We start from the raw sequence: 19639 nt of genomic DNA on the forward strand, positions 1-19639 counted from the left end.
CAGTAGAGAAGCTGGGTGAATTATATCATGAGATGTCATCCAGCTTCCCTGCTATCCTGCATGGCACAAGTGCAGAGGCATTAGAGTATGGGGGAGAGGCACAGCAAGAAAGCTGGGTGTCTATATATGTGTTTTGTATATTTGTGCGTCTATGTATGTGGTGACTGTGTGTATGAATGCATCCATGGATGTGGAGAGTGTGTGTATGAGTGCATCTATGTATATGTTGAGTCCCTGTATCAGTGTGTCCATGTATGTGGAGAATGCATGAATGAGTGCATCCATGTGTGTGGTGAGTGCGTGTATGACTGCGTCCATGTATGTGGAGAGTGCATCTATGTATATGTTGAGTGCCTGTATGAGTGTGTCCATGTATGTGGAGAATGCATGAATGAGTGCATCCATGTGTGTGGTGAGTGCATGTATGAATGTGTCCATGTATGTGGGGAGTGCGTTCATATATGTGGAGAGTGTGTGTATGACTGCGTCCATGTATGTGGAGAGTGCGTCCATGTATGTGGAGAGTGCGTGTATGACTGCATACATGTATGTGGAGAGTGCGTCCATGTATGTGGAGAGTGAGTGCATGACTGCGTCCATGTATGTGGAGAGTGTGTCCATGTACGTGGAGAGTGCATGTATGACTGCGTCCATGTATGTGGAGAGTGCGTGTATGACTGCATCCATGTATGTGGAGAGTGCGTGTATGACTGCGTCCATGTATGTGGAGAGTGTGTGTATGACTGCGTCCATGTATGTGGAGAGTGTGTGTATGATTGCATCCATGTATGTCGAGAGTGCGTGTATGAGTGCGTCTATGTATGTGGAGAGTGCGTGTATGACTGCATACATGTATGTGGAGAGTGCGTCCATGTATGTGGAGAGTGAGTGCATGACTGCGTCCATGTATGTGGAGAGTGTGTCCATGTATGTAGAGAGTGCGTGTATGACTGCGTCCATGTATGTGGAGAGTGCGCCCATGTACTGTATGTGGAGAGTGCGTGTATGACTGCGTCCATGTATGTGGAGAGTGTGTGTATGACTGCGTCCATGTATGTGGAGAGTGTATGTATGAGTGCGTCTATGTATGTGCAGAGTGCGTGTATGACTGCGTCCATGTACGTGGAGAGTGCGTGTATGACTGCGTCCATGTATGTGGAGAGTGCATGTATGAGTGCGTCTATGTATGTGGAGAGTGCGTGTATGACTGCATCCATGTATGTGGAGAGTGCATGTATGAGTGCGTCTATGTATGTGGAGAGTGCATCCATGTATGTGGAGAGAGCGTGTATGACTGTGTCCATGGCTGCAGTATGAATGGTACAGAGTCTAAAATACTTGTGGATATGTAGAGGTACATCAGACATGTCTATTACTATTGCAGCGCAGGTTTTAAAGGGGTGAGCTGAATATAAACTCTGTCAGCAACTGTAAATGTTAAAAAAACAATAAAGTTGTGCTAAAAATTAGAGGCAAATAAATAAATACAGTAAATAAAAAGTCACAAAATAGCCATATGAGAGGGGTTTGCACAGGAGGAGGGGGTTTGTGAAGAAGTGTGTAAGTTTGTGTGGGGGGCCCCCACTGACTGGCAGTTCTAGCTATGCCTCTGACATGTTGTACATATTCTATTGTTTATTAAGCCTTTTAACCTGATGAAGGGGGCTCTAGACACCCGAAATGCGTTGTTTTTACCTGGCAAAAAGAATATGCAATAAAGAAGAAGATTTTCCATTCTTCATACAAGTGTCCTGGTAAGGTGTGTTTTGCACCAACCTGAGATCCAGTCATCTGTAAATTGGGACAGTTTCATAACACCCCGCCAGCACCCTCACCCTGATGCGTGGCCTACTGTGACACGGAGGGAAAAATTTTGGAAGATGGTGAAGGAGTACATAGCAGACAGTGTCAGCGTCCTCCTCAATGATCCCTCAGTGCCATACAACTACTGGGTGTCCAAGCTGGACACGTGGCACGAACTGGCGCTCTACGCCTTGGAGGTGCTGGCCTGCCCTGCCGCCAGCGTTTTGTCTGAGCAGGTATTTAGTGCTCCTGGTGGAATTATAACAGATAAGCGCATCCGCCTGAAAATGCTGACTGGTTGACCCTTATAAAAATGAACAAGGCCTGGATTGACCATGACTTCTCGACGACACCAGAGGAAAGCGGCTAAACGTAAAGGCACTTTAAATATGTTGTTTATAAAGTACTGAATACACTGTATTCCCATGCACCCCTTCCACCACAAACAAGGGTACATGATTGAATCTTCCTTTTCTTATCCTTCTCCTCCTCTTCCATCATATCAACATGCTTATTTGTCGCATATAATGCCTTCGCATATAATGTTTTACAGGGTCAGCTCACCTACAGGCCCTCGCATATAATTTTTTAGAGGGTCAGCTCATCTGCAGGCCCTCACATATAATTTTTTAGAGGGTCAGCTCACCAGCAGGCCCTCACATCTAATTTTTTTAGAGGGTCAGCTCACCAGCAGGCCTGCAACTAAAATCTTTTACAGGGTCAGCTCACCAGCAACTCGCACCTAAAATCTTTTACAGGGTCAGCTCACCTACAGGCCCTCGCATATAGTTTTTTTGAGGGTCAGCTCACCAGCAGACCTTCACCTACAATCTTTTACAGGGTCAGCTCAGCTGCAGGCCCTCGCATATAATTTTTTAGAGTGTCAGCTCACCAGCAGGCCTTCACCTACAATATTTAACAGGGTCAGCCCAGCTACAGGCCCTCGCATATAATTTTTTAGAGTGTCAGCTCACCAGCAGGCCTTCACCTACAATATTTAACAGGGTCAGCCCAGCTACAGGCCCTCGCATATAATTTTTTAGAGGGTCAGCTCACCAGCAGCCCTCACCTACAATCTTTTACAGGGTTAGCTCACCTGCAGGCCCTTGCATATAATGTTTTACAGGGTCAGCTCACCAGCATGCCCTCGCATATCATTTTTTAGAGGGTCAGATCACCAGCAGGCCTTCACCTACAATCTTTTACAGGGTCAGCCCAGCTGCAGACCCTTGCATATAATGTTTTAGAGGGTCAACTCACCAGCAGGCCTTCACCTACAATCTTTTACAGGGTAAGGCCAGCTGCAGGTCCTCACATATAATTTTTTAGAGGGTCAGCTCACCAGCAGGCCCTCGCATATAATTATTTAGAGGGTCAGCTCACCAGCAGGCCATCAATCATAATTTTTCAAGGGTGTATGATGCCCCCCTTTATGTGCAATAAAGGATGTTTTGGAGTGCCGGTTCCTTGTAATTTTTGGCAGCCCTTTCACTTAGTGCATAGGCTTTATGAGTGTAAGAGTCCCACTACCTGAACAATTGTACCACAATGTTAATGAGGCCCTTCTTTATGTGATATACAGTTTGTATCGGAGTGCCTATTCCTTGTTATTTTTGGCAGCACTTGCACTTTATATACAAGTAAATATACAGGAAAGAATGTTTGCTAACAATTTTTCCTCTAAAATCGATTTTATCTTCGGTTTGGCACGTATTATTGTCAGTATGTAAAAGTGGCGTACTACTCGGACAACATCGTTCCCAGCAGCGACCTGGAAGTCCAAGATGCATCCAGGCATCCTCCCCATGCTGTTCCGGAACCATTTCAGTGGTGTTTCCATCTATTTAGAAACTTTTTGTATGAACCAGACACCCTCCCCTCTTCAGAGCAGGGGGTGCCTGGTTTAATACTCGGGTTCTCCCATTGACTTCTATTGTGCTCGGGTGCTCGGTAGTTCAGCCCCAGCACCCAAGCACTATGGTGCTCGATCAACACTAATGTATAGTTTTCCTTGCATTGTGATAGTGATAAAAAAAAAAAAAAAAAAACTGGGGGGGAAAAAAACATTTTTATTTTTTTGTCGCCATATTTTTACCCCTATAACTTTTTTGTAATTATGTGTACGGAGCTGTATGGAGGCTCATTTTTTTGCAGGGAGATCTGAACTTTTCATTGATACCATTCTGGGGTGTATATAACTTTTTATTTAATTTTTTTGTAGAAAATGAAGAGACCAAAAATGGCGAATCGGCCATACAGCTTTATTAGGGTGAATTGGACAAGGGATGAAAAGATCCCATAGATATTAAAGGGACACTGACAGGCCCAATAACCATAATTAGCTGTACATATCCATGCACAGGTCTTCTAATGTGCATTTAAAACATATAAGTATCCCCCCTGTCCACATTATGAATACTGCAAACTCGTGTTTTATAACCTGAAGTAATCCCTGTTCTTTCTGCCCAAGGGGCGGGGTTTCAGCTTCTCTGGGCACAAGAGAAGCTGAAACCCCGCCCCTTGGGCAGAAAGAACAGGGATTAGTTCAGGTTATAAAACACGAGTTTGCAGTATTCATAATGTGGACAGGGGGGATACTTATATGTTTTAAATGCACATTAGAAGACCTGTGCATGGATATGTACAGCTAATTATGGTTATTGGGCCTGTCAGTGTCCCTTTAAATAAAAAGTAAAAAAAAAAAAAAAAACAATCACCAAAATATTAAATTTTAATCACCCCCTTTCCCAATTTTATATATAAAATATATAAACAATAAATAAATAAACATATTACATATCGCCACAGCCAAAAAAGTGTGAACTATTAAAATATAAAAAAAATCTCCTATGCAGTGAACGCTGTAACAGAAAAAAAAAAACGCGCGATTCAACATTTTTTTTTTCACCTCGTCCCCCCAAAAAATAGGATCGGATTGTTCTATTATGGTCCGGATGTTCAATAAAATGCTAAATGCATGCAGCTTTTTTGGTTTTTTATTTTTTTCGCGTGGTATCGAATGGTATCGAGTATCACAATACTTTTTTATGGTATCGAAATCAAATCAAAATTTTGGTATCGCAACAACCCTACTCCCACCGCCCTACTCACTACCTAGGGCTTAGTTCAGGTTAAGCCAGGGACGAGGAATGTGATCGGCGTACGGGTTAGCAGCTCGTCTAGGGACGTCAGGGCAGCAAGGTGCCAGTGCCAGGTGAGTTAGGGGTCACCACTCCTCCCTCTCCCTAGTGAAAGGGTACTCTCCTTCCCTCCCCTCTGCGCCACACATCTGTTGCCTGCCATATCAGACTGAAGACCTTTGTACCCAATAACCCTTGTACTCTTACCTAGAGAGTCCATGAGGTTTTATAAAGCTGGAAGGACTCTCATCCTCCTGCATGTGGCAGCAGTGGGTCACTGCTCTCCCTACTTACTGGCTGTGTCATTTCCTGGCTAGGAGACTGACCCTTTGAAATGTTGACGTTTCTTAACACCTGCACATGAGAAGGTTCTACGTAAAACCAGGTGGATGATGTCCTGCAACTCTCCATAATTCTAATTTGATGGGATTTGCCTGTGTAGGAAGCCAATGCAGCACAAGTGAAGAGGATTAGAGCAGATTCCTGCAATAACCAGAGGTAATTCACAGACTTTGCTCTTAATGTACAGTATGGAATTGGGGTTTCCTGGGCCCACTGGAGGAAACAATCTTTAGGGTATGGCCACATGGTCAGGTTTCTGCATGCGTCTTAGAAGCCAAAATCAGGAGTGGATCATTAAAGGAGAGAGAGTATAAGGAACAGATACGACTTCTGCTCTTTTGTTAATTCACTCCTGGTTTTGGCATCCAGAACTGCATTTGGAAACCTGACCGCATGGCCGTACCCTTATAGCCCACCCTTAATCTATTCAGAACATGTGCATGGTCTTAACTGTATAGCCAATATCTTATTCATGATTCAACCCATAGTGGCAAGTAATGTGTTTCTAAGAACTAATGCCTACGAACGTAAGGGCTCCGTGCCCGTATTGTGGACGGCACTGACTTGAATGGGTCTGCGATCCGCAAGATATGGCCAAAGATAGGACATGTATATATATCCAGCATGGTATTAATTAGACCCCTAAAATAATCTTTTATTTGGTATACGTTAAAAAAAATCCCTAAAGGATCCACTTATTTAAACTATAAGACATACATACAAAAAGTGACCATAAACCACATCCAAAGAAGATTGTTAAATGGGGTATGGGGAGACCACTGTCCCTAAATCTACCCCTGTCCTAGAGCCCTTTGCCCAGGGAGGGCTCCTGATGGTGGAGACCCCCTGTCCGCGTGCCTATGCTGCTAGCCCTTCCTGCTCCCTGTAAGAGGTAAAAAGAGGCATGTGGACTGGTTTTAAAGGTAAGGGATTAGGATATTATATTTGTCAGCTATATGAATAGACTGGATGGGAATTAAACGGATAGAGACACAACAGTGATACAGACAAACACAAAAAATACAAAAATACACAAACATACACTTATTCAGTGTTGGTATTATAACCATACACTGTCTAGGGTTGACGTTATAGTCAAACACCTCAATTGCCTCGACGCGTTTCACCCACGTGTAGATTGTGGGATCATCAGGAGGTGTAATTATATATTGCATGTGCAAGCCATTATATGTGACTAAAAAGTTGCCAGTATAGGGCTGGGTCACATGGAATCGGTGCTCAGAGATATATGCCGGCTTAGAAGCCTGAATGCACCAGTGAAAAGAAAACGCTCTACCAGGGGTGAGGACACAAAGATATATTCATATCGATAATAATACTTATGCCTGTTTAGGACTCCATCACGTGTAGATACTGATATCCACATCTATATCCACATCCTATATGGGACAGGAAACAGATGTATACCTCAGTCAATTTCAATGTATACACATCTAGATATAAACGCATTTACTGGTAAGTGTAAACTCACGGTTTGGTGGGTATAATTGACTTCTGTTGGTCCCCTGTCATGGTAGCTTGACAAGGCACACACTATAGATAAAGTGCATCATTAGTGGTAGGCATTGTTGCTAGTACTCACAGAATATATATAGAGTTCGTGAGTCCTCTAGTTACAGGTATATCCTACTTACATGGTGGAGTCTCTGCTGTGATCCATGTCCCCCCTGGTAGGCGAGTTACCACTGGTGCGTCGGCTGTATTTAAAAGAGCCGCCGCATCACGTCACTGGTAGCTAATTGGACGCAGGCTCTGCTCCATTTCCTGCTCATGGAACGCACATGCGTTCCAACTACCGGAAGTGCTCGCTCCTGTGGGCTGGTTTACTCGATCTCAGCCAGCATCTCCTTCCTGGATGCTGGAACGCACGTGCGTTCCAAGGGGCTACTTCCGGTCCTGCAATCTTGCGACCTAACTCCCTACAGTTTCTTTATATATAGATGGGTATGTGATCATACAAGATGCAGTACGTATCATATGATATTCACTCCCCGATAGCTCAGTCCCACCTAGTCCTTAATCCTGTTCAGGTATATGACTATTTAGCCTATCATGGCTCTGATGGGACTTGGCAGGTATAAACTGCTGTTTCATGCTGTCATTCACACATGCATGGCCATCATATATATATAATCATGGCCATGGTGTATGACCCCACAGCATATAGAAATTGTCAACAGTATCGGAGTAGGTGCATATATTGGGCACCCAAATCATATGATGCCTCATATTAACAGTATAGAGCTCGTGATGTAAACACTTAAAAATATGTATTCCGGCATATGGCACAGTAGATTTTAATATGTGCATCCTATAGAGAGGTAACCAGAGTGCGTGGCTAACCTATGGACAGTGACCCGATGTTGCGTCACTTATGTCCAATCTGATATGTTATTTTCATGCTTCACGCATGTGGTCTAATCTTCGGTACATTTCTTATCTTCACATGAAGCCAGGCTTTTTGGAACAGAAATAGGGATATTACGGGCACTGTCATATCTCATAGAAAACAGGAAAATGTCAACCTTTCATTAATGCCAGTGGGTGCCTGAGAGTGAAATCTGTGTATCCACACACATTCCTTCTGCAGGATTTTCTTATCCCAATTTCCACCTCTGGGTGAAGGTGGTATAAGCTCCAGAACGGAGAATTTTAGACAGAGAGGGTCCCCTCCATGTATATCATTAATGTGGGAAGCCACTGGAGTGACTTTTTTATTAATGACATCATTTATATGTTCACAGACCCTCCTGCGTAATTCCCGTATCGTTTTCCCTATGTAATCTTTCGGGCAGGGGCATTGGCAGATATAAATAGCCCCTTTGCTGCGACAGCTACAGAAGTCCCTGATGTCAATTGTCTGTCCTGTGGCACTGCAAGTTATGGCCTTAGCCGTGGATATGTACTGGCAGGCTTTACATGCGCCGCATCTGAACATCCCGAGGGGTTTACGTTCTAACCAAGTGCCCTCCCTGACAGGCGGAACGTAGTGGCTATGCACCAGGCGGTCTTTAAGGCTTTTGCCCCGTCTGTAACAGACACCCGGTTTTTGAGTTAGGACATCCGACAGGTCCTGGTCCATCCGTAAAATGGGCCAGTATCTGTCGAGTATCCTCCTCACCTCCTGATTCGCAGAGTGATAGGTGGAAACAATACGGGGTGGTTGCACTGTATCTCCATCTCTTAATTTTGGGACCAATAATTTACTACGATCCTGTGATACTGCATGTTTAAATGCCAGGTTCAAGGGTTGCTGTGGGTAACCTCTTTCTCTGAACCTGGATTGTAATTTCCTTGCTTCATTAAAGAAGGCTTGATTATCCGAACAATTCCTCCTTGCACGGAGATATTGTCCCCTCGGTATCCCTCGTTTGAGGGGAACCGGGTGGTGACTATCCCAGTGCAAGAGGGAATTGGTTGCGGTCGTCTTCCTAAACATGTTTGCAGTTAGCCTATCACCTTCGATCGTAATACGCACATCCAGGAAGGCAATTGACTTAGAGTCAATTTCTGACGTAAAATGGAGGCCCACATTATTAACATTAATGTCAGTGATGAACCTGCTGAATTCATCCGATCCACCTCTCCAGACCAGGAACACGTCATCGATATACCGTGTCCAGACCAATATCTTGTCTGTCCACCACATGTCCTGGTCTGGAAAGATATGGGTGTCCTCCCACCAGCCCAGGAAGAGATTGGCATATGAGGGGGCACAGGGACTCCCCATTGCCGTCCCCCTGAGCTGGTGGAAGAACCGCCCATTAAATAGAAAATAATTGTGGGTCAAGACGAACTCCAGGAGCTTGAGTACAAAGGCATTATGCTCCCTACAGAATATCCCCCTGGTCGCTAGGAAGTATTCCACGGCGTGGAGCCCTCTATCATGAGGTATTGAGCTATAGAGGGACTCCACGTCGATACTGGCGAGTAGGCATCCCTGGTCCAGGGTGATGGTGTCAATTTTATTGAGAAAGTCCATCGTGTCCCTAGTGTATGCCGGTAGGGACACGACGAACTGACTCAGGACACGATCAATGTAGATTCCACTATTTTGAGTGAGTGAGTCCACCCCTGAGATAATTGGTCTACCTTTTAATGGATTCGTGCCTTTATGGACCTTGGGGAGGCTATAGAAAGTCGCTGTACTTGGGAACATTGGGAGGAGAAAATCATATTCCGTAGGTGATATTACTTTATTACATATACCCTCATCCAGTATATTTTTTAATTCCATCCTAAAGCGTATAGTGGGATTAGATGTTAAGGTTCCGTATCCCCCTCTATCTTTAAGCAAATCCATGCACATCTGCACATATAGGGGCTGGTCCAGGATCACCAAATTTCCCCCTTTGTCAGAGGGCTTTATGATGATAGATTTATCCCGTTCCAGCGACTGTAATGCAGACATTTCCACCCGTGATAGATTGTATTCCCTGGGTCGTATCTTCTCGATTTTCTCTAGATCTGATATTACCATCTGTAAGAAGATATCTATGCATTCGTAGTTATGAGGGGGCGGCATCTTTTTACTTTTTGGCTTAAGGTCCGTATATGGTCCTTGTCCCGGGTTTCTTCTACTCTCCTCCCCAAGGTCCATCAATGTCTGGAAGTCCGCATAATCGGATATATCCAGACCCAGACTGTCGCACGTTTGTTTATTGGATTGTTTGAAGAACTTCTGCCACTTGAGTCGCCTGGCAAACAGATGTAGGTCCTTGGTCCAACTGAAGAGGCAGAAGTTCGTGGTTGGAACAAATGACAAACCCTTTTTCAATACCTGAGTTTCAACAACCGATAAATCACGAGAAGTGAGATTGATGATTTGTAGACCATCCACTATATTTTGTCTGTTAGCACCCGCCCCCGTAGATTGTAGGGAGCCTGGGCCTGTTCTAAAAAAGAGGGTCCAGGTTGAGAGGAGGATGGCGAACGAGAAGAGGGAGATAAATGTTGAGGCGGAGGCCCAGTTGGGTATTGAGACCCTCGTGATGCCCCTCGTCTCCCACCCCCTCCCCGTGGCCATCTCTTTCCACGTCTCCTGTTGCCAGAGAATCTTCCTCTGCCGTAGTTCTGATATTGGAGTTCGGTGTCAGATGATTCGACCTCAGAGGAAGAGATGTCTGACACAATAGGGGGATCTATGGGAGTGGGTTGTTTATACGCCCTATTTTCCCTGAATTCTGTGAGATCGCGTACAAATTGCCTATGTTTCCTGTCCTTCAATAGGCGCTGAAATCTCTCCACTAGAGTCTGTAGAGATGATTCGCGTCTATCGAAGTCCGGGTCCCATGTCCTATCTTTTGCGGAGGCACAGATCGGAAGCCCACAGGGGGTTTCTTTGATTCTATTGTATTTTATGTTGTGGGTGTGTCATATACTTGGATGTACTTTGTACCGCTGACCAGTATCTGTGTCATTTGGGCTGTATACGATGTCCATCCATCTACCCTAAGTTCGTAGGGGTGCATATGTGTAATGTATTGTGTATCTTTTGTCATCTACCATTAGGTGATTGTTCTACCCTTTATCATTATCCCGGTCATAGGGTGATATTAGGAATTTTTAGTCCAGGTTCGAGGACAGGGAGTCCCCACCATTAGGGGCCGTCCCTGGGCTGAGCATGAGATTAGGGTGAGGTTATAGGGACAGTTTCCCCACCCAATAGTAATTAGCTACGCCCTTGGTAGATGTACTTTAGTAATATGTGTTCCTGTTTGTCATGTATTTAAGTATAACATTAAAGTATATCATTTTAGAAGCCTATAGATAGACTGCACTTCCGTGGGCTTTCGGGTCTGTGCTGCCACACTGCAAAAGATACAACCTGTCCTAACTTTGGTCCTCTCTTGAAGATTGTTGACCCCTTCAAGTTAATGGGTCCACATCCTCAGCACAGTTTGCACACGGCCGATGCCCATGTACTGTGGACAGTTATTTGAGGTCCGCAGCATGGGCATGGACCCCTTACGTTCATCTGCAAGGGCCAAAATAAGAATGTTTTCTGCTGGACCTTTGGGACCATAATTAATCATATCAGAGTCTGGGCTTCTCTGTTGTTGTAGTTGGACTGTCTGTTACACTGAAGGACTTAGCTATGATCTGTTCTCTGTTAACGCCATTAATTAAAGCGTTAGTGTGCATGCTTGACCACCACTCCATTCAGCCTCCTCCAAAATGGGGCTTGGGACCCCCACTCTAGTGATTGGCGGGGGTCGCAGCAAAAAGTTTTCTTAATCCAGTACAAAGTAGAGGCCGAAGTGTATGTTCTCAAGACTATGGCCTCTTGCACATGAACGTTGTGTGGCCGCATGCGGCGGGTCTGCAATACACGGGCACCGGCCCGTGTGCACTTTGCATCACGGATGTGAACCCATTCACTTGAATGGGTCCGCAAACACGGAGATGCGGAACAGAAGCACAGATCGGAACCTCATTAAAGCACTACGGAGTGCCTCCGCACCGCCAAAAAATAGAACTTGTTCTATTTTTTTGCGGTGCGGACGGATCACGGAATCATTCAAATCGCGGTCCCCAATGCACGGAAAAGATGCACAACGTTCGTGTGCAAGAGAAGAGGACTATATAAAATGGACACATTGGGATTTACTTTGGTATAACGAACATCATGATAGATAACTGATCATCAGATGACCGTTTCCTAGGAGAAAATGTATTTTATAATGCTTGTAGTTTTAAGGGTGTATTCACATATTGCAGATTTTTGTGGCAAATTATACAATGCAATACAAGTAGATGGGGTTTTCAAAGATCTACATCTGCTCGAAGAAGAAAAGAAATCTGTGTGGAATTCAGGGCATGGGGGCACATTTCTCAAGCTCGCCTGTATTTAGGTCTAAAATTAGACAGTTGTATGCGTATTTCATTAGTCTGTCTTTCTTTTGCCAAATATTTATTAAAAGTTGCACAACAGTTCATGAATTAGAATTAGTGTATTTTATTAGTCTGACCTCTAGTGGTTAGTTTTCAGTTAGACAGGTTAATATGCACTTAGACTGGTCTAATTTATTTGCGCATGAAAAATAAATGTGAAACATATGGCCGGGATCTGTGTTGTGCGGACCGCAAAAACTGCTACGGATGTGTGCATGAGCCCTAAGGGCAATTCGCACATCATGTTTTTGGATTTGTGTAGATGCTGTTATCCACATTTGCTGATGAGAATAGCCATTTCAGTTGGTGGAAGTGATACAATTATGAATTGCACATAGAAGCTATCTATATTTAGATTTTTTATTTTATTTAGTTTTTTGTAGACCGAAGTATGGACAGCTGTTTGCATGGGGCCTAATATTCTAGAATCCAGATTCATTGATATAAAGCCATGTATATTCAAGGGGTTTCCCGGGCTCCTAAATACTGATGACTTATGCTCAGGGTAGGTCATCAATATCTGATCAGTGGGGGACTGACACCCGGCACCCCATCAATATAATGTTTCCTGGAGGTGCTGGAACAAGCACTTTGAATGGAGTCAGAAGCACAACTCTGTTGTCGATGTACTGGCTGTGCTGGGTTACTGCAGCTCAGCTCCTGTTCACTTGAATGGGATCCACATGAAGATTATCTGTTTGTCATTAACCCTTTGATGCATAATGCTGTACATGTACAGAATTATGTGCTCGCATTTGTATGGAGCGGGGTGCAGCTGTGAGCCCGCTCCATATGCAGTGGATGCCAGCTGTATCATATAGCAGACACCGAGCTGCAATGACGGGGAACGGCAACCCCGCCGAACGCCATCATTTAACCCTTCAGATGCTGCAATCACGGCATCTTTGGAGTTAGGCAGAGGCATGCGGCTCTTTCTGCCTTCCGATTGTAGCCCCTGCAGTAAAATCACGGGGCTCTGATCGGTTACCATGGCAGCCTGGACACAGCTGAAGCCTTACAGGCCAGCCATGGTAAGCAGTGATGGCCAGTTCGCAGTGTTCGCCCGCAAACACATGCGGGCTGCCATCTTAAGGCCCCTTTCACACGGGCGAGTATTCCGCGCGGGTGCAATGCGCACACGAGCAGTGATTTTCACGCATCACTTGTGCGTTGCGTAAAAACAGCAGCATGCTCTATATTGTGCGCTTTCCACGCAACGCAGGCCCCATAGAAGTGAATGGGGCTGCGTGAAAATCGCAAGCATCCGCAAGCAAGTGCGGGTGCGGTGCGATTTTCACTCACGGTTGCTAGGAGACGATCGGGATGGAGACCCGATCATTATTATTTTCCCTTATAACATGGTTATAAGGGCAAATAATAGCATTCTGAACACAGAATGCATAGTACAATAGCTCTGGAGGGGTTAAAAAAAATAAAAAAATAATTTAACTCACCTTAATCCACTTGATCCCGCAGCCCGGCTTCTCTTCTGTCTTCTTCTTTGCTGTGTGCAGGAAAAAGACCTGTGGTGACATCACTCCGGTCATCACATGATCCATCACCATGGTAAAAGATCATGTGACGGACCATGTGATGACCGGAGTGACGTCACAACAGGTCCTTTTCCTGCACATAGCAAAGAGGAAGACAGAAGAGAAGCCGGGCTGCGCGATCAAGTGGATTAAGGTGATTATTATTTTTTAACCCCTCCAGCGCTATTGTACTATGCATTCTGTATTCAGAATGCTATTAAGGGAAAATAATACAATCTACAGAACACCGATCCCAAGCCTGAACTTCTGTGAAGAAGTTCGGTTTTGGGTACCAAACATGCCGATTTTTCACACTCGCGTGCAAAACGCATTACAATGTTTTGCACTTGCACGGAAAAATCGCGCATGTTCCCGCAACGCACCCGCACCTTTTCCCGCACGCCCGTGTGAAAGAGGCCTAACTCACAAGTCCGGCGATGCACAGGTAAGCCATTACCTGTGCCTTTGCCGCGAGCCGATCTGAAACAAATGCAGTCACCGGGAGCAGGCAGTTCTAAAAACAGCCCGATGAAGGCCCCGTGGTAGCGGAATCCATAACGCGATTCTTCGATAACCCGAACCCAAACTTTAGACACCGAACTTAAAACACAAGTTCGCTCAACACTAATGGTAAGCTCCCTGCTGCTCTGTGCATGAGGCGTGGACAGTGTAAAAATCCTATTCACTCTAATAGATCTCTAGAGGCTCCACTTCCTTTTGCAGTTTTAGAGAAGTCATTGCCCGACATGATAACATTTACAAAGTCTGGCCAAAAGTTTAGAGGGCGCAGCAGTTGCAGAGAGAGCTATGCCTTTAGGAGTAAAGGCAACGCCCCCATTGCTCCTAGATGCTCATTTGCATATAGTAAAACTGCCTTTTTCTCAGCAATGCGGACACGTATGAACATGGGACCTAGTTAGGCATTATTAGGACCAAATATATTTAGATTATTGTGAATGAGAATAGCCAGTTGTTCAGGGCTACAGGACGTTACATGTCAAGTGTTTTACAACAGTACACAACCAAGTGCTGTATGTCAAGCACTGTATATGATATTCCATAACGGCCCTTTTCTAACAACCTTTCACTGAGGCCTCCCATTTTTTGTATGCAGGGCGAGCAGCTATCTGCCAGTCATCCTTCCAAACACCAAAATGTCATCCTTTGTTCCCCCTGCTCTGCTGGAGGATTAGCCTAGTTTATGACAAGGTGTGCGTCTCATCATATACTAGACGCACCTCCAGCAGTCCATGTGCCTGGCGTAAAAACCAATCCAGCACCTGACTGGAGTAGTTTTATGCCAACATCTACACCTGTTTAGAGGCGTAAATGTTAGTAAATTTGCCGGGACCAATGGCCCTGGCCCGGCCCCTGCCACTCCTATGGCACAAAATCACCCCTGCAACAGAATTTTGTCACATGAGCATAAAGTTGCAAAAAGGGTGTCTTGCAACTATTTTTGCACCAAAAACTGGCATAAAAATGTTCATAAATGACCCCCACTGTGTACAATTTAGATTGTCTCCAGTAACGGATTGGGCTAAAACTGGAAAACCTTTTAAATGCAATCATTAAATATTAACTTTTCCTAGGTAAGTAAGAGTGAGGATACTTGCCCCTTCCCCCATCCAAGGCTAAATCTGTATTCTATGGCCGTGTGTAGGAGTGGAAAAACAAACAGGACGGGCCCACACGGCTTTTCTGTGGGCTAAATTGGGATGTGTAGAAGCATTTGTCTGCGACCAAGAAGAGAGTCAGCACCAAGTACAGGACTCCTAACTGGTAAGTGGCACACAGCATTCTGGTGCACCTACATGCTTGGATTGCTTGTTGCCTACCACGGATCCAGGTACATGGTCACACTACTGCAGGACAAGGGGACGGTAATTCCTGATCTAGCTCGTAGTTCCATAAAATGCCTTCTGAGGGGACTTTTAGATATTTATTGTTCAGCAATTGTGTAAGGCTTATCCATACTTTGCATTACATATCTGGAGTAAAAAACATTTATATCTGGATACATTTTAAAAACTACAAAAAACACAGGATGTTGTAAAACCAAACCCACAAAATAATAAAAAATTTAAAGTATATGCCTTTTTTAATGGAAGTCATTAGACGTAGGCAAATAATTGCATACATCTGCATCCAAATAAAAGCCAAAACATGATTTGGCAAAATGCAATTTTTTCTTTTTTAGAATACTACGCTATTATCTATTTTTTAGGGTGAATTTTTTTTATGTGTGAACAGTCAATTTTGAAAGTTAGATTAAAGTATGTGTCATGTCATATATTTGTTTCCACTGTGTGCTGGAAGCTGGGAAAGGACTGATTGGAGTCTATGGGCCTGGCTGCCAGGAGGTTGGCTCATCCTCTCCACAAACATAAAGCCATGGCATATTGTTCTGATATGCTATCAGTACACAAGATTGGAATACCCATTTAACCCCTTCGTAACCAGCTTACTTTGAGTCTTAATGATTAAGCTTTTATTTATTTTTTGCCAAATACCATAAGCCACAGCTTTTTATTTTATCGACATATCCATGTAACAAGGTTTTGGGGTTTATTTGTGGGACATATTTTTTATGCCACCATTTGTGTGGAGAAATGAAAAAAAAACCTGCAATTCTAACTTTTTATGGATTTCAAATGTACACCGTTTACTGTGAAGTATAGATAACATGATAACTTTTTTCTTTGGGTCAGTACAATTACAGTAGTACCAAATTTATATATATATATATATACATATATATATATATATATATACTTTTTCCTTTACTACTTTTGCATGTTTTTTGTTTGTTTTTTCAGGACAACTTTTAGCTTTCATTAGTACATTTTTACATGCACACACAATTACTTTTTATTAAATTTTTTTGAGTTAAGAAGAACAAAAAAAAGCAATTCTGTCATAGGTCTGTTTCCCCCCCCCCCCACCTTGCAGGATAAAGAACATGAGGTTACATGCACACAAATGTATTTTGTTTCCGTGTCCGTTTATTTTTTTATGCGGATAGAATGTGGACCCATTCATTTCAATAACCCATTCATTTTAAAAACCCACGCATCCGTAGCCCTGCAAAAAAAAAAAAACTAGAGCGTGTCCTATTCTAGTCAGTTTAGCAGACAAGTATAGGCATTGTTAAAATGGATCCGCCAAAAAAAAACGGATGCAATATGGATGCCAAAAGGTTGTCATCTGTATTTTTTGCTGATCAGTGTTTTGCAGACTGCAAAGCACATATGGTCATGTGAATGTAGCCTAAGGGCTCATGGACACGAACGTATTTTCTTTCTGTGTCCATTCTGTTTTTTTTTGCGGACCGTATGTGGAACCATTCATTTCAATGGGTCCGCAAAAAAAGCAAGTTAGTCCGTGTGCTTTCCGTTTCCGTATTTCCATTCCGCGAAAAAATAGAACATGTCCTATTATTGTCCGCATCACTGACAAGGACAGTACTCTTCTATTAGGGGCCAGCTGTTCCGTTCCGCAAAATATGGAATGCACACGGACGACATCCGTATTTTTTGCGGATCCGTTTTTGGGGACTGCAAAATACATACAGTCATGTTCATGAGTCCTAAGGCTACGTTCACATCACCATGTGGCTTTCCATTCTTCTGATTCAGAAGAACAGAAAAAAAAACTAAATGATCCATTAGTTTGAGCCTCAGTTATGCTCAGTAAGTACTTAAAATAACTGATCCAACTTTTTTTGAGAATTAGTTTGCGTCACTTCCGTCAGAGATCAGTTATTTTTGACGGTGGAGAAAAAGTGCTGCATGCAAATTGATCATAACTGAGCTTATAATAATGGATCCGTTTTTTTCTTTTTTTGTGTTCTTCTGACGGATCAGAAGAACGGAAAGCTAAACGGTGATGTGATTCATTTGGATTGTTACTGATGCAACTATGTGTGTGTGGGGGGGGGGTCCCCATAATAAAGCATTGTGTAAGGGAATTTTTATTTATATATTACTGTTGCAAATATTGACATTAATTGGGTCCAGCTCCCACCCTCCCCCTCCTATGGTGAGTCCTGTATACATGTGTGTTTGTGTTGTGTGTATTTCATGTCTGCTAGGGTCTTTGAAGTTGCTAGTCACACCTCAAGCAACCAGATAAGACAGGGCCAGTGACATCTGTAGACATTCCCCTCCCCACAATGGCTTCAGAGGGGGGAGGGGAAGTACAGAAAGAAATAGTTGAAAAGGTATGAAGAACCAGGGCTGGGTGTCATTTCTTGGTGCTCACATAACTAGTAAAGATTTGTCCTGGTTTTCCACCTGCCTCGGCACCAAATCCTATGCCTATAGGTTTCTTTTATTTTAAGAAATTGTTGTACATTTTATTACTGTCTTTTGGTTCTACCTTTTTTTTTTTTTTTGTGTGTGACGTGGATTCTTTGATGCTTTTCAAGGTTGTATACACTGTCACACATTTATAATAATATAATATATATATATATATATATATGTATGTGACTCTTTAAACTCCCTTTCAGGCCTCTTTCAGACAAGCAAGCTTTCCTTCTGGATGCAATGCATGAAGTGAACGCACAGCATCCGGACTGAATCCTGCCCCATTCATTTCAATGGGTCTGTGCACGGGCGGCATTTTTCACGCCTCATTAAAATCACAGAATGTTCTATATTGTGTGTTTTTCACGCATCTCTGGCTTCATAGAAGTGAGTGGGGCTTCTATGTAAAACAGGATGCTATTCATTTTTTACTGGTGGTTGCTAGGAGATGATGAGTGTTATCCTTCAGTTTTTCTTCACACTCTAGAAAAACTCATGCAATCTGGATTTTTAAACCTGCTGAAAGACTGTGATTACCCAATAAGCGAGCATTTGCTTGTTCATCAGGTAATAGGCGGCAGTTTTATACAAGCAGATCATCGCTAACGGGCGTTTCGGCGAATGCAATCACCTGGTGTAACAGAGGCTTAACTAAAGACTACTTGTAAGAGTGTGAGCTCTTGAAACAAACCTTAGTGGTGCCAGTGTCGAGGTATTAGGGGAATATTAATAATTTAGACCCAGCTACACCCACTCATCACGTGACAACTACTTGAAATTGTTTTGTATACATTTTTTATAATTATACAAAGATAGGGATATAAAATGATAGCTCTGAAGCCTTCTTCAGGATCCTAGCTGTAATGCCAATACATAGGTATCACGTGATCACCTTACACTGTACACACATATACGGTAAGTCTTTGCATGCAGTTCATCTGGTCTATAGAGGACGGGGCCATACCCTATCTCATCCTAGAGCTATGCATCAGCTTTTTAAGGTATGGTAGAAGTAGCTATTCTGTAGAAAACAATTGAGTTTCTTATTTCGGATGGTCAACATTAAAATTTTTGATGTGAATGTAGTCTGCTATGTTGAGCATTGTCCAACTATGCATATATGGCATCAACAGCCAATTACAGCCACATGGTGACTTCTTTATCATTGGTTATTTATATTTTTTATTTATTTTATTTATTTACTTTAGATTTTTAGTTTTCCAACTGTTTATATTTCTGTGCAGCTATTTATTACCTTTGAAGTCTCACTTTTCTACTTACTGCCTTTTTTGTTATGTATCTTGTATCTGAGGTTCATTGGTGTAGTTGAAGAGTATTGTATTGGGGTGGGGGTTGTGGAGATGTTGGTTTATAATGGCCTCCTGTTGGTGTGATTATTTTATGTACTTTTTTCATTGTTTTTAGATTGTGCTTCTTATGTATCATAAAACCTTTGCATTTTTCAAACATATTTTGGAGTGCTCGCATCCTATTCCACCCTTATGTTTTGGTTATAATCACATGAAGTTCCCAGATGACAATGCTGAATACTGGGACATCTTGTTGCCAGGGACATTGGGTTGTGAGGATTTAGGAA

At 43.2% G+C, this 19639-nt stretch overlaps 1 protein-coding gene across 1 annotated transcript in view; it reads left to right on the forward strand.

The window, feature by feature from the left end:
• The first annotated feature begins 5330 nt into the window (after positions 1–5330).
• Positions 5331–19639, forward strand: part of SLC39A5 (solute carrier family 39 member 5) — an 80131-nt gene continuing 65822 nt past the window's right edge. Inside the window, exon 1 of the mRNA XM_044287979.1 lies at positions 5331–5441. The gene's annotated coding sequence lies outside the window, so the exon portion shown is untranslated. The remainder of the gene's footprint in view (positions 5442–19639) is intronic.

This window comes from Bufo gargarizans, chromosome 3 (assembly GCF_014858855.1).
Source record: "Bufo gargarizans isolate SCDJY-AF-19 chromosome 3, ASM1485885v1, whole genome shotgun sequence".
NCBI classification, from domain to species: domain Eukaryota; kingdom Metazoa; phylum Chordata; class Amphibia; order Anura; family Bufonidae; genus Bufo; species Bufo gargarizans.